The sequence below is a fragment of the Ailuropoda melanoleuca genome, chromosome 16 (genome assembly GCF_002007445.2).
Source record: "Ailuropoda melanoleuca isolate Jingjing chromosome 16, ASM200744v2, whole genome shotgun sequence".
Taxonomy (NCBI): Eukaryota; Metazoa; Chordata; class Mammalia; order Carnivora; family Ursidae; genus Ailuropoda; species Ailuropoda melanoleuca.
This window is the reverse complement of record NC_048233.1, coordinates 81,152,748-81,165,111: the sequence shown is the minus strand read 5'-3', so window position 1 is coordinate 81,165,111 and position 12,364 is coordinate 81,152,748. Positions and strand designations below refer to the sequence as shown.

General features: G+C 60.2%; 1 protein-coding gene across 1 annotated transcript in view; it reads left to right on the top strand.

The window, feature by feature from the left end:
* SYT7 (synaptotagmin 7) overlaps positions 1 to 12,364 on the top strand; it is a 59,727-nt gene that overhangs the window by 32,329 nt on the left and 15,034 nt on the right.

Here is a 12,364-nt window from a genome sequence, read left to right as displayed (position 1 = left end):
CCGCTGGCGGACGGTGCAGAGCCACCTGGCCGCAGGGAAGCTCAACTTGTCCAAGTGAGTCATGGCCCTGTGGCCGCCGGAGCTGTGAGCTTGGGCCGGCCCCCGCCAGGGGGGACAGCGGGACCCCCCGGCATGCCCGCTGCTGCCCCCAGAGGTGCCGTCCTTGGCCCCTGGCTCATTCCATCCCTTCATGAGACGCGCATCATCCTTGCCATCGGGCGCATCTAACAGCCTTACGGTGTCGCATCTCAGCCTCCGGCTGCTGCCCCCATCAGTCTTTCCTTGCCAGTGACCAAGTCATTCCATTTTCTGCCCCTGAGGCGGCTTCATTTCAATCCTCAGGTCATCCCATCCTCTTTGACTGGCCGCCCCATCCCAGCCGTCAGGTCATCCCTTTGTGGGCCACCCGTGATTGTTCAGCCATCAGACCATCCCACCCCTGGGGAGCTGACCCGCTCTCAGCCTGTGTTCGATGCTGCTCAGCTGCCACCGGGCCTTCACTCTTACAGCCAGCAGATGGCTCTAGACCCAGAGCCTGAGCCATGCCATTCTGGACCATCAGGCGCCTCCATCGGCTTGTCCCACTCTCGCTTCCACCATCCCCCGCCCCCACTGTCTGTCCTGCAGGCCCACCGTGAGCAGCTGGGCTGTCACCATGAGTCCATCCTCATCTCAGCCATCCCCATTGGCTGTCCCAGTCTTGGGCAGTGAGCTGTCCCACTGTCAGCTGGTGGGTGGTGTGTTCTTGGCGGTTGGGTTGTTGAGTCCCCCAGCTAGCTTCTCTTTTCTGATGAGGGTGGTCTGGACGTCAGACAGAAGAGCCATTTCCTTTTTAAAAGCGCTCTGAGCTTGCCCAACAAGACAGTCCCTCTCTTGGGCCATGGACATAGGGCTGGCCCTTGTTTCCAGCAGAAAGTGTGTTCTCTTCTTCCCCACCATGGGGCTACCTTATTCTCATCTTGGCTTTTAGAAACTTCCATTTCCCCACAGCTGAGCCCTTCCAGGCTCTAAATCCTTTGAATTATGACCAGGGTCCTATGGGACGTAGGTTCCATTTCCAGCAATGAGAACTGCCTCATTCCCAGCTAAGGGAGAAGCCTCTCACTTAGAAGACCAGCAGCCCTGACCCCTTCTTGGTTGGGGCCTGTCCTGGTTGCCTCCATTCAGCACCCCCCCACCCCCAGTTCTCTTTAGAAGGCCTATGATTCCTGCCTTTGGGACCATGGAAGGCCACTGTGCTGAGACGTTATTGCTTTTTGGCCTGAAGGCACACAGGCCGATTTCTGCCCTGACCTCGAGCCTCAGGAAGGACTCGGAGGGGAGCCCCACACCCCCTCGGAGAGCCAGGCCCAGCACCCCGCCCTCCCCAGGCTGCTCTGGCCACAGACTCAGGCTTGCTGAAGCCTCCCTGCCATCCACTGGCTCCAGGCCTAGAGGCACCAACTTTAGTTTCCTGTGACTGAGAGGTTGTAAATTGGACTAATTTTGGATGTGATAGGAAACCAAAATGAGGTCAGCAAGGAGGAGGAGGAGGAGGCCGTCCAAGTGTCATCCTCCCCTGCCTTGGCCTGCCCCCAGGGAGCTGAGGGCCTACGTGGCCAGCCAGGCCTGAGCCTGCCCCTGGTGGTAGCCCGGCTCCAGGCCGGAGCTAGGCAAGGCTGCTGCCCCCTCCAGGACCCCAGCTCCCAGCTAAAGCTATGTTTTGCCTCTCTCTCTCTCTCTCTCTCTCTCTCTCTCTCTCTCTCCTCTCTCTCGTTCTCTCTCTCTCATTCTCTCTTTACTATTCTCTGACTTTCTCTCCCTCCTGTGCTCTCACTTTTTCTCTCTTTCTCTCTCTCTAGCCCACAGGGGCAGCCTAACTGTTGTCCTTTGGTTCCTAGGGTAGGCTCGGGGGGAGCAACGCTGAGGTCTGGTTGCAGTGGTGAAAGCGGCCCCAAGGGCCCTGGGCCCCCCCGCCCCCCGCAGGCAGCCCGGGGGGGAGCGGGGTACATGGCTGCCCTGTGGTCCTAGACCAGGAGTTGGCCAGCTTTCTCTCTGAAGGGCCAGATAGAAAATATTTAGGCTTTACAAGTCATATAGTCTCTTTTATGCCAACTCCAGCCTGTCACAGCCATAGACAGGATGTAAATTACTGTGTTCCAGTAAAAATACAAAGACAGGTGGTAGACCAGATTTGGCCCACAGGCCATAGTTTGCCAACCCCTGCCCTCGACCACTGGATCGGGAAACGGAGGGAGGGGACAGAGGAGGAGATTGGGACTTTGGGGTTCTGGCCCTGCCTGTGGGATGTGCTGACCGCTCTGGCCTGGGGAACGAAGCAGGCAGGTTGCGTGGGGAAGCCAGGGGTCTCTGACTCTTCCTACCTCCGTTTCCTGAGACATTTGCAGGTACCACTGGCACGGGGGACTGTTAGCTAATACACATGTCCCCAGGCCAGACCTCATTAGGTCCTCATGGCAACCTTGGGACAGAGGCAACTCAGGGATGATTTTTCACCTGGGTCTTATGAAGACACTCAGATGAAGAAATTGAGGGGTGGGCTCACTTCTCCAAAGTCCCACAGTTCAGAAACAGCAGAGCTGAGGCTTGAACCCGATCCCTCTGACCTCATACTGCCTCTGATGAGCTGTGTCCTGCTTCTTGTCTGTCCCTGCCCCCACACCAGCATTTTTCAGGGATGCCGGAGGGCCTGCTAGGAGGGTCACCCTGTTTTCCATCAGAATGGGGGCACAGAGGCCAGACAAGTGGTTCCTGGGGCTCCCACCTCATCTGCTCCTTTCCCGGGGCCCCTCCTCTGACTGGGAGTCATTCCCAAGAAATCAGGAAGGGACACTGCACCTCAGAAACAAGGAACCCCGGAAGAAGGGCAAAGCTCTGCACCAGAGCCTGAACCCTGAGGCAGCCCTGGCCACAAGGTAGAGGTCGGACGACAGAGGGTGTCCGAACACAGTCCCCAGCCTCCGTGGCCGAAGCGTAAGAATCACCGGCTTTCCCTGCCTCGCCACACGTTACTAGGCCAGCTCCGCACTGGCCTGGATTTCCTCATGTCTCCAAAGGCCGGTCGTCCTTAGATCACAGAGGCAGACTTTCCTGGGGTCCCCCCCCCCCGCGAGACCGCGGGAGGGAGCGGCAGTAGCTCCTTCCACCCCCTGCCGTTCCAGCACCAGGCCCAGGGCCCCGGGGACGCCTTCACCACACAGCCTCCCCAGCTCCCGCCGCCACTCAGACAGGAGGCGTTCGGGCACCAGGCGAGCCAAGGCCACCGGGTGGGCTGTGCAGAGCCAGTGGGGGGGGGGCCTCTGGGCGGGCGCGGGGTCCGGCGGCCTCCCGGGTGAGGTGGTGGCAGCTCCAGCGCAGCGGCGACAACGGGGATGGAGGCCCGGCGAGGTCCGGCAGAGCGCGCCCTGCCCTGGGCCCTCCTAGTCCTGCCCCTCAGCTTCTTTCTCCTCCACTGTGATCCCTTCACCTGCTTCTCCTTTCTCTCCTCTCCCCCACCCGCCCCAAGTTTCGAGGACTCCACCCTGTCCACGGCCACTACCCTTGAGTCTATCCCCAGCTCCGCGGGAGAGCCGAAATGCCAGCGACCCCGCACCCTGATGCGGCAGCAGAGCCTGCAGCAGCCGCTGAGCCAGCACCAGCGGGGCCGGCCGCCCAGCCAGCCCACCACCAGCCAGAGCCTGGGCCAGCTGCAGGCCCACGCAGCCTCGGCGCCGGGCCCCAACCCCCGGGCCTATGGCCGGGGCCAGGCTCGGCAGGGCACCTCAGCCGGCTCCAAGTACCGGCCGGCCGGCGGCCGCAGCCGCTCCAACCCGGGCAGCTGGGACCACGTGGTGGGGCAGATTCGAAACCGAGGCTTGGACATGAAATCCTTCCTGTAAGCCCCCCGCTCGAGCGGGCCAGCCCCCCCTCCCGCCCCAGCCTCTCTCCCCTCGTCTCCTGGGGAGCGGCTGGCCCTGCACGGCTCCTGGCCCTCCATCTCTGCGGCAGGGCGCCTAGCAGACTCGGTCGCCGATCCTCCCCAGCCCCCTGTGGCTCGAGACTTGTGCCTGAAGCCCCCCCGCCCCCGTGGAAGGATTCTTATCTGAGCCATCCCTCAGAGGACCCCGGCTCCCCGCCTTCGGTGCCTCCCAGGGGTTGGAGAAGGTCCCTCCCGCACCACTAAAAAATCAGTGGTGACACTGGACAATGCCCTGCGGCTGCCAGGTCCCCCTCCTCTTCCTCCTCTTCCCACCAGTCCCAGGCTGCTTCTGGCCTCCCTGCCGGCCTCCGACCCTCCTCCCAAACCTGGGCTCCGGGCCCTGCTTCCAACTCTCCAGATCACCTCTTCCCTGTAACCCGACTCTGCTCACCTTCCTGCCCCAGACTTCCTCCCTCCCTCTCACTTCCCCTTTTCCTGCCGTCAGCCCTGTCCTCTGCCTCTCTGACCTTCTACAGCCACCTGTCCTCCAGCTCCCAGAATGACCCATCCCCTGAGGACAAACTTCAGATGTTCCCCCCAAAGCTTTAGAAAATGTTCTTTCTAAATCAGAGGTTTCTTTCAAGTGTATAGGTCTGAGAAGTAACCACACACCATGGGTATCGAGCTGTAGCCATTCCTCATTCCCCCAGTCACATGCTGCCCCGCCCCCCCGCCCTCTACCGGGTAGGGGCCTCCCGAGGGCACCCCCTCTCTCTGGCATCACTCTGGGCATCTGCACTGACTCTCGGAGCCCAGGGCAGACCTAGGCTTTTGTCCCTGATATCACGCACCTCCTCCGGCCTAACATGACCTTCCTTCCAGGCTCTGGGGATTATTCCCATCGCCCAGGTCTTTCCTGGGAGCACTTTTCACGGAGCAAGAGACCAGCACTAAGCCTGGGAGAGGAGAAAGGGAGGAGGAAGGGGAAGGCCAAGATCAAGGCCCAGCTCATTGGCAAGATGTGGGGATCCTGAAGGCAAGCAGGTCCCTCCAAGCTTCCTGCTTCTCCAGCTGAGACCCCAGCCCAGGCTTCCAGGGCAGACGGGAGCGCTGCCCCTGGCAGAGGCCCCTCAACAGAAGCTTGCCACGCCAGCTTCCCACATCCATGCAAGTGGCCCATGGCCCCGGCCTGGCAGCCTGTGCTGCCCGTGTCTCTACTTGGCACATCTGGGCATCACATCTGCCGGGGCTCGCCCCCACCCAAGGACCCTTGGGAATCCAGCTGGTGCCCGCATGAGACAAGATGCCCAGCAGAGCCTCCTGGCTTCCAGGTGGCGGTTTGTTTGGGGACGGATACAGCGACACTGGTGTGGATTAGGAGAGTTGAGGGAATTGGTTCTTCTGTGGCATGAACAGAACGGGGAGCCGGGGGGCCCCTGCACCCGCCTGCCCCCCCTGCCTTCATGCTGCTCTTTGCACAACTGTCACCCTGCTTCCTGTTCTAGCAGCCATCAGACTTGGGCAAGGGCAGTCCCCAGGCCCTGTGAAGAAGGGAGCAGGCTGCAGGAAAGCCTCTGTGTACTGACTTGTCCCTGTCATCCCTGCCCGCTGCACCCCGGCTTAACTGGGATTTGAGGAGTTGCGCTCCTGTGCCAGCATCCTGGGTCCGCACCGCTGCGCCCACCATGGCTTTACGGGCCCCTCGCCTGCTGGCCACTGCTAGAGATCACCCAGCCCCCCACCTCCTCCAATTGTCGTTCCTCACAGCAGGGGTCGGCAAATTTTTTTTCTGTAAAGGGCCAGATTATAAATATTTTAGGCTTTGTGGGACACGTGGTCTCAATCACATTTTTTTAAAAGCAATGCTTTCAACACGCACAAGCCATTCTTAGCTTGTGGGCTGTAGAAAGACAGGCCACCAGCTGTACTTTGCCCAACTCTGACCCCCGCCTTAACAGTTTAGCTGGTGTGCTTCTGAGGCCCTTCTCTTGCCCCAAATCCTGCTGGTCCATGGAGAGAGCCGGGGTGGGAGGGCTAGCCAGGCCTCCTAGGACCCCACCCCCTCCTGCTTCATGGGTGTGACACCCCTCCCCCCAATACTACCAGCTTCTCCCCAGACTCTCCTCTTGCCCCTCCTTCTCACCCTTGCAGCCTGTGTTGCTGGAGAGAATGACAAATTGGGAATTTATGCAGAGGAGCCGTTTTGTTTTTAAGAAGAGCAAAAGGAGTATCTGAAAAATGCATTAACCAGGGAAAAACATGTTGTTTTCGTTGGGTTCTCCTTCCCCCAGCTCAACCAAGCTCCCAAGCAGCCAAGTGGAATTTTACCAACTCTGAAACAGTACCGGTGGGCAGAGAACAAAGAAAACGAGGATGTGTCCTGAGGGAAGGGGGAGTTGTTACCCAAAAGTTAGATGCCAGAATGAGTGTCAGCCTGGAGTAACGTGCCCAGGACAAAGATGCATGACATAGAAGGCAGGCAGTTCAACCACTTACCTTCCTCCCTGCCCTGGGGCCCCATTGCTGTCTCCCATTTTCCCTGCGCCCCGCCCCCCGCCTCAGGTGCCACATCTCACCTGCTTGAGTTCCCTTTCTGACAACCTCTCTAGAAAATAACCAGAGCCGCCTCTTCCTGTCTAAACCTTGCCCTCCTGGACAATGGTTGAAGGGCAGACTTCCCACCCAGGATCCCCCTCTTGGGAACATTCCATCAGGCTTACCATCTTTCCCTTGGCCCTTCCTGAGACATGTTTCCTGCCTGCCCCATCTGAAATCCCCCTCTTCCTTTGTTCCATGAGAGACCCAGTGTTGGATGAGCTCCACAAAATACCCAGAAAATGCCCATGAACTCTGATGATTTTGAGGGGCAGCAGGTCACTTTTTGTCCTTGTAAAACACAGTTGTTCAGGGGTTCTTTGAGAATGCCACCTATGAAAAACATCACACCTTGACCTCTGGTCCCACACTGCTGCCCACATGCCAGCTCCTTGTCCACCTGGACCGAGCCTCCCCCAAAGCAGGGTGACTCCAGCCTCTTCCAGATCTTCCTCACTGCAGAAACAAGCTCCCTCCAGTCCTGCCAGGATTCTTCCAGATCTTGCCAGGTTCCTGCGCTTTCTCTCTCTTCACCTTTGCTTTTTGGTGACTTCTGGACTGCTCCAAGGAAAGGCCCCTGAACTGCACCCAAAAGCCTTGGTGGTTCTTCCCTGGATCTCCAGGAAGGGGGACTCAAGAGAAGGCCCATGATGGCCAGCACACCATAAGCCAGAAGGGACTTCCTTTCTCCTCTGATGGGCTGTGTGTTCAGGGACCCCTCCTGGTGTCAAGGACATCTGGCTGCCCCTGACCCAGAGATGTCTTTATGAGGAACTTCCTTAAGCACAGGGTGCAGTGCCCACTGGATTTCCAAACTTTCTAAGAACCTCCCACCTGGGAGCCCAAACCTGCCTGCACAGTTCCAAAGCAAGATGACGATGGAGCCCCTCCCTCTTCTCCCAGGGGCCTACATGGCCAGAGCGAGTAGCCTCTGGCCTTTGTTCAGCTGGAGATGAGTTCACCTTGGAAGTCTGCGTGCCCCAGGGCCTCCGCACCCACCCACAGCCTTCCCCCCAAAGCCTTCCTCGGCAGAGTTTTCCTCGGCAGCGTCCCGGGCACATGCCGCTTCAGTGGGCCTCTGGCCAGCCCCTTCCCCAAATCTCTCCAGAGCACCTTGTCCCTGGCCCCGAGGCAGGCTGTGTCTCAGGCCGTGAACCCCTTCCCTCCTTCCCTCCCTCCCCGCCTCCCCCCCGACTCTGCTCTACGACTGTTGACAGTGCTAAAGTGTGTGGTTTCTCTCCTGCAGGGCCAGTTTCTTACGCTTTTTTCTTCTCTCTCTTTGTCTCTGTCTCTGTCTCTGTCTCTCTCTTTCCCCTCCCTGCCCCTGCCTGTGGGGCCTCCTCGTTTCCTCCCGGCTGGTGGGCTGCCCACCTCGGGCAGGGAAGGCAGGATGGTGGTGCTATCCTTGGTCTTAGGGCTTTCGGAACAGGATGACTTTGCCAATATCCCTGACCTGCAAAACCCAGGAACCCAGCAGAACCAGAACGCTCAGGGGGACAAGAGGTACGAGCACAGGCAAGGGCCTGCGGCGGCAGCGGCAGAGACGGAGGCGTGGAGAGGCTGCCGGCCTCCACCAGCCCTGGCCCGGCTGCTGGATGAGGCGGCGGTGCCCTCAGCGATCCTGGAGCGGGAGGACAGCCCCCTCCCCAGCTGGTGCCCTCACACACGCCACCCCGGGGTGTCCCTTGGGTCCGAGGCCAGTGTGGCCGTCCTGGGACCATTCTGGATCAAGCCTCTCCCCAGGCATGCTTGCCCTCGCCCGGAGCAAGCCAGCCTTTCTGCCCCATCTCCCTGCTTGGCTCCCCCCACCCCTTGCTGCCCCCCATCTTTCATCTCTGCCCCACCCCTGACCCTGAAATCCCAGTTTCTCTGGTGGTTGGTGGGCGGGGGGGATGTAGGGAAGGCCCATCAGCCAGTTCTCCCTCATCCCCACCACCTCAACCTCCCTCTTGCCTGGAGGTCCCACTGGGGTGATGGTAGCACCCCATCACTGCAGGGGTACTGCACAGGTGTGGCTGAGCTGCTTGGCTGATTGAAGAGGAGTCCCTGGTGGGGAGGGTGGGGCACGGGAGGGGCCTGGTGACCAGAAAGAACCGAGAGGCAGCCCTGAACCTGAGGTACCAGGAGGAGGGACTAGGGGGAGGGGCCGAGAGTAGGCCGCTGTTTGCAGAGGCCGAGCAGAGGACTGGACATTTAGCCATAGTCTTGGCCATCAGGAACTCAGGGAAGCACCTCCTGGTGCCTCCCGTCTCAGGGAGGGTGTGGAGCACTCATGGGGAAGGAGACAGGGAAAGATTGGAGGGCAGGGGGCTCGGGCAGCATCGCAAATGTGGGGTGATCCTGCCCTTGGTGTGGCTGCCTCCTGTCACCTGGCCTTGGGCTGGGCCAGCAACCTACCTGTAGTCACAGAGGGAGGGCTCCTCACCTCGGTCTGGTCTGCTTCTCTTCAGACCCAAGGCCTACCAGAGAGCATGTGGGCTGACGGCCAAGATGCCGGCTTTCTCTCTCTGGTCGTGCCAGAGACCTGCTCTGTAGACATGGGCGAGTCACTGCCCCTCTCTGAGCCTCTGCTTCCTTGTCTGTCAAATGAAGGATTGGAGAGGGTGACCCCTTCCAGCTTGGGCATGCTAAGCTTCTCATGAGGGCATAGACCCTCAGGCCAGGCGCCTGTCAGAGCCTGTGAACGGGGCAGGGATCCTGACATTCCCTGAGGCCCTTAAGGCAGGAAGAGGCTGTCCCAGCCGCCATGGGGGGCCTGTGGGTTATGGAAGGGTAGGCCAAGAGTTAGACAGCTGACTGCCAGTCCCTCCAGCGGTTTCTCGCACTTTCTTCCTATTCCAAGTTCACAGTTGCATGGCTATGGTGGACACAGGCAGAAACCCCCCGAGAGTGGGCGGGAAGAGCGGGACCAGTTCTCTCACTTTGGCACAGATGGTGTCAGACCCTGAGCCCATGTCCTGGGGGGTGGGAGGAACAGAGCCTGCCTAGTGTCCCAGAAGTCCTGGACTGGGCCCTCAGGCAGACCCAAGTGCCGTGGGGAGAGGGCCAGGGGCCATGGGGGGGGGAGGCAGCAGGAGGGGGCTGCAGCCCTCTGGAAGCCTGCTGAGAACCCGAGCTCCTTGCCGGGGGAAAGGTGTGAAGTGTGCGGGAGCAGACACAGGCTGGAAACGAGATTTCACATCACCCATGTGTTCATTAGCTGGCTCCATTTCCACCCACAGCCTATTTTTACCTCTGCCATGTAGGTCTCCCGCCCGTATTCTAACACGCCCATCCCTTCCGACCATTACATCAGCTGTCCCTGCCTTCCTGGGAAAGGTGGGTGTGGAGGTGGAGGCCGTGGGCCCTCGCCCCCACCCTGCCTGACTCTCCGGGTGGACACATGCCATTCCCACCTGGTCACACCCACCCCATCCATCTCATGCCTCTGGGGTGTTTCCCAGGCGACTAGGAGCTGCGAGGTTGTCCTGCACTGAGGGCTTCCTTCCCGGCCCTCTGCCCGGCCCCAAGCTTGGCGTCGGCACTTTTACCACCCCACCAGGCTCCCAGGCACCTTAGGGCTCCATTCCTCTGGGTTCCTGGCTCTTTGGACCTTGGGATGGTGGGCTTGGGTCAGCTGTCCCTTTCTCTTCCGTTTCTGCCTCCAGACCCAGAGTCTGCCCTTCTGCCCCGATCCCCACCCCCTCCCATCCAGCTGACCCCTTGGCTGTCCTTGGGGAGGACTTTCAGCCCCCGAGTTCTCTCAGCGGCAGGTCCCTGGGCGACAGGAGGGCCCCGGGAGGAGAAGCAGCCATTCCAATTCCCAAACAAGGTAGGGGTGCATCTAGCAAGCGACATGGAGATGGGAAGGTCCGTCACTACCTCTCTCCCAGGATCCTTGGTGGCCTCGAAGCCCCCCATCCGGGATCTCCCAGTCCCTGAGCCTCAGTACTATGGGCCCCAAGAACGGAATGCTGTTGGACCCAGGAGAGAGGAAGGAAGGAGGCCAAGACCCCCCTGGCCCCCATGCCCCGCTGCCTTCACCCATCCTGCCCTGCCTCCATCCCCATGTCATGCTCCCTGCCATCCCTTCCATCGCTCCTTGGGATCCGAATGGTGTCCACCGTGGCCCCACCCCCACCCGAGTGGGGCACGGGGAATGGCGGGGACCTAGCCACCCCCATCGCTCTCCTCGCCCCAAAACCACCATGTTTCCTCTGTCCCGGTGTGTGTCCCCGCCTCCTCTCTGCCTCTCCTCTCGGCCGCCTTGCTCGTCCCCTTGTCCACCCTGCAGCCTTCTTCACTAGTCTCCAACTAACCTCTCTTGGCCTCTCTCTCTCTCCCCCTCTCCTTCCTCCCATCTGCTCCTCACAGGGATGTCCCTGGGCCAGTGACGGGGCCCCTCCGCCTCTCCCTCTGCCTCTCTGTGCACTTGTCTCTCTGTCTTTCTCTGTCCTGTGACCTCCGGTGGCTTCAGTGGCGCTGACCATCTTCCCAGGCTGCTTTGCAGCTGCGCTGATGCTGTGGTGTGGTCAAAATAACTCCGACTTTCTCATGCCTTCAGCAGTCGATCTGGCGCACTCCTCCTGTCCCACTCTATTTTTAACCTGACTTTACCTCTCCAGCTATTTCAGTGTCCTCTTCCTCCCTGTGCCTGTCTGCGTAAGCACGTGTCCACGAGCGTGTGTCCCTGTGTGTGCGCACGCGTGCGTGCATTGCTGTGGCCGCACCTCTGCGAGGGACCCCGGGGTGGCCCCAGGCAGGGCGGGGTGTTCTGGGCTGTCTAGGCAGGGCTGGGCCCTCACGGCAGGTGCGTGTGCGTCTGATTCTCAGGGTGTCTCGCCCCGAGACGGCTGCCTGCTTTCGTCTGTTTCAGTCGGTCTGGTTCACACGCACACCACGGCATGCCTGGGTCTCCCTGGATGTCTCCTCTCGGGATCATCGCTGTGTGTGTGTCATTTCACTGCTCTGGTCGACCTGCCTTGTTGCTGTGCCGTTGTCTACCTGGTCCCCCCTGGGTGTCCGTCGGGCTTGTGTGCACTCGTGTGTGTGTGTGTGTGTGTGTACACGTGTGCACGCGCACGTATACACCTTGCTGTTGGGTCCTGGTATCTCCCCTCCAGGGCCCGGCAGATTCCGTGCATGTCTGTCTGCCTGTCGTGTGGCCCGCCACCTGTGTGCTGGCAGCTGGTCCGTACCAAGGATGTGTGTCCAGCCCGTGTGTGTCTCCGAGTCTGTGGCTCTGAACTCTCAGAGCTCTTCTCTTGTAGCCTGTCCCAAGCCCCATGCTGCCAGTCTTCCTGTCTTTTCCTCGCTGCCTGCCCCACCTTTCCTCCTCATGAGATGTTCCAGGCTGGTCCCTGGGCAGGATTTTAGTGCCCCCTTCCTGAGCCCCATATGGACGGAGCCTGGGCTCACCACCCAGCTGCCGGGCCAGAGAGCCCAGCTTCCCGGGAGCAGCATGGAGTCAGGGTGCACACAGGGCCTGGAGTGGAATGGTCAGATCCGGGGCTTCTCGGTGGTGCCCCGTCTCTCTCTGACCCTGGGTGAGAGCCTTATGCCACACGCAGTCCTCAGAGTGGGAGGCGGGCGGGGACTGGGGAGCAAGGGCAGTGTAGACTCGTCCTATCCCACAGGTGGCTGTTTAAATCTAAATTAGTTTGAGTCGATCAAAACGAAATATTCTGTCTTCATTCGCACTGGCCACTTCAAATGCTTAGTAGCCACATGTGGACAGCACAGACATAGCACACTGCTGTCATTATAGAAAGTTCTACTGGCCAGAGCTGTGTGGACAGTGGTCCTGACCTCACGTGGTCAGTCTCGGGGCTGAAGGGCACCTGTGTTCTCAGGCTGAACAAACACAGGTGGGGCCTCTGGGAGATAGCATCC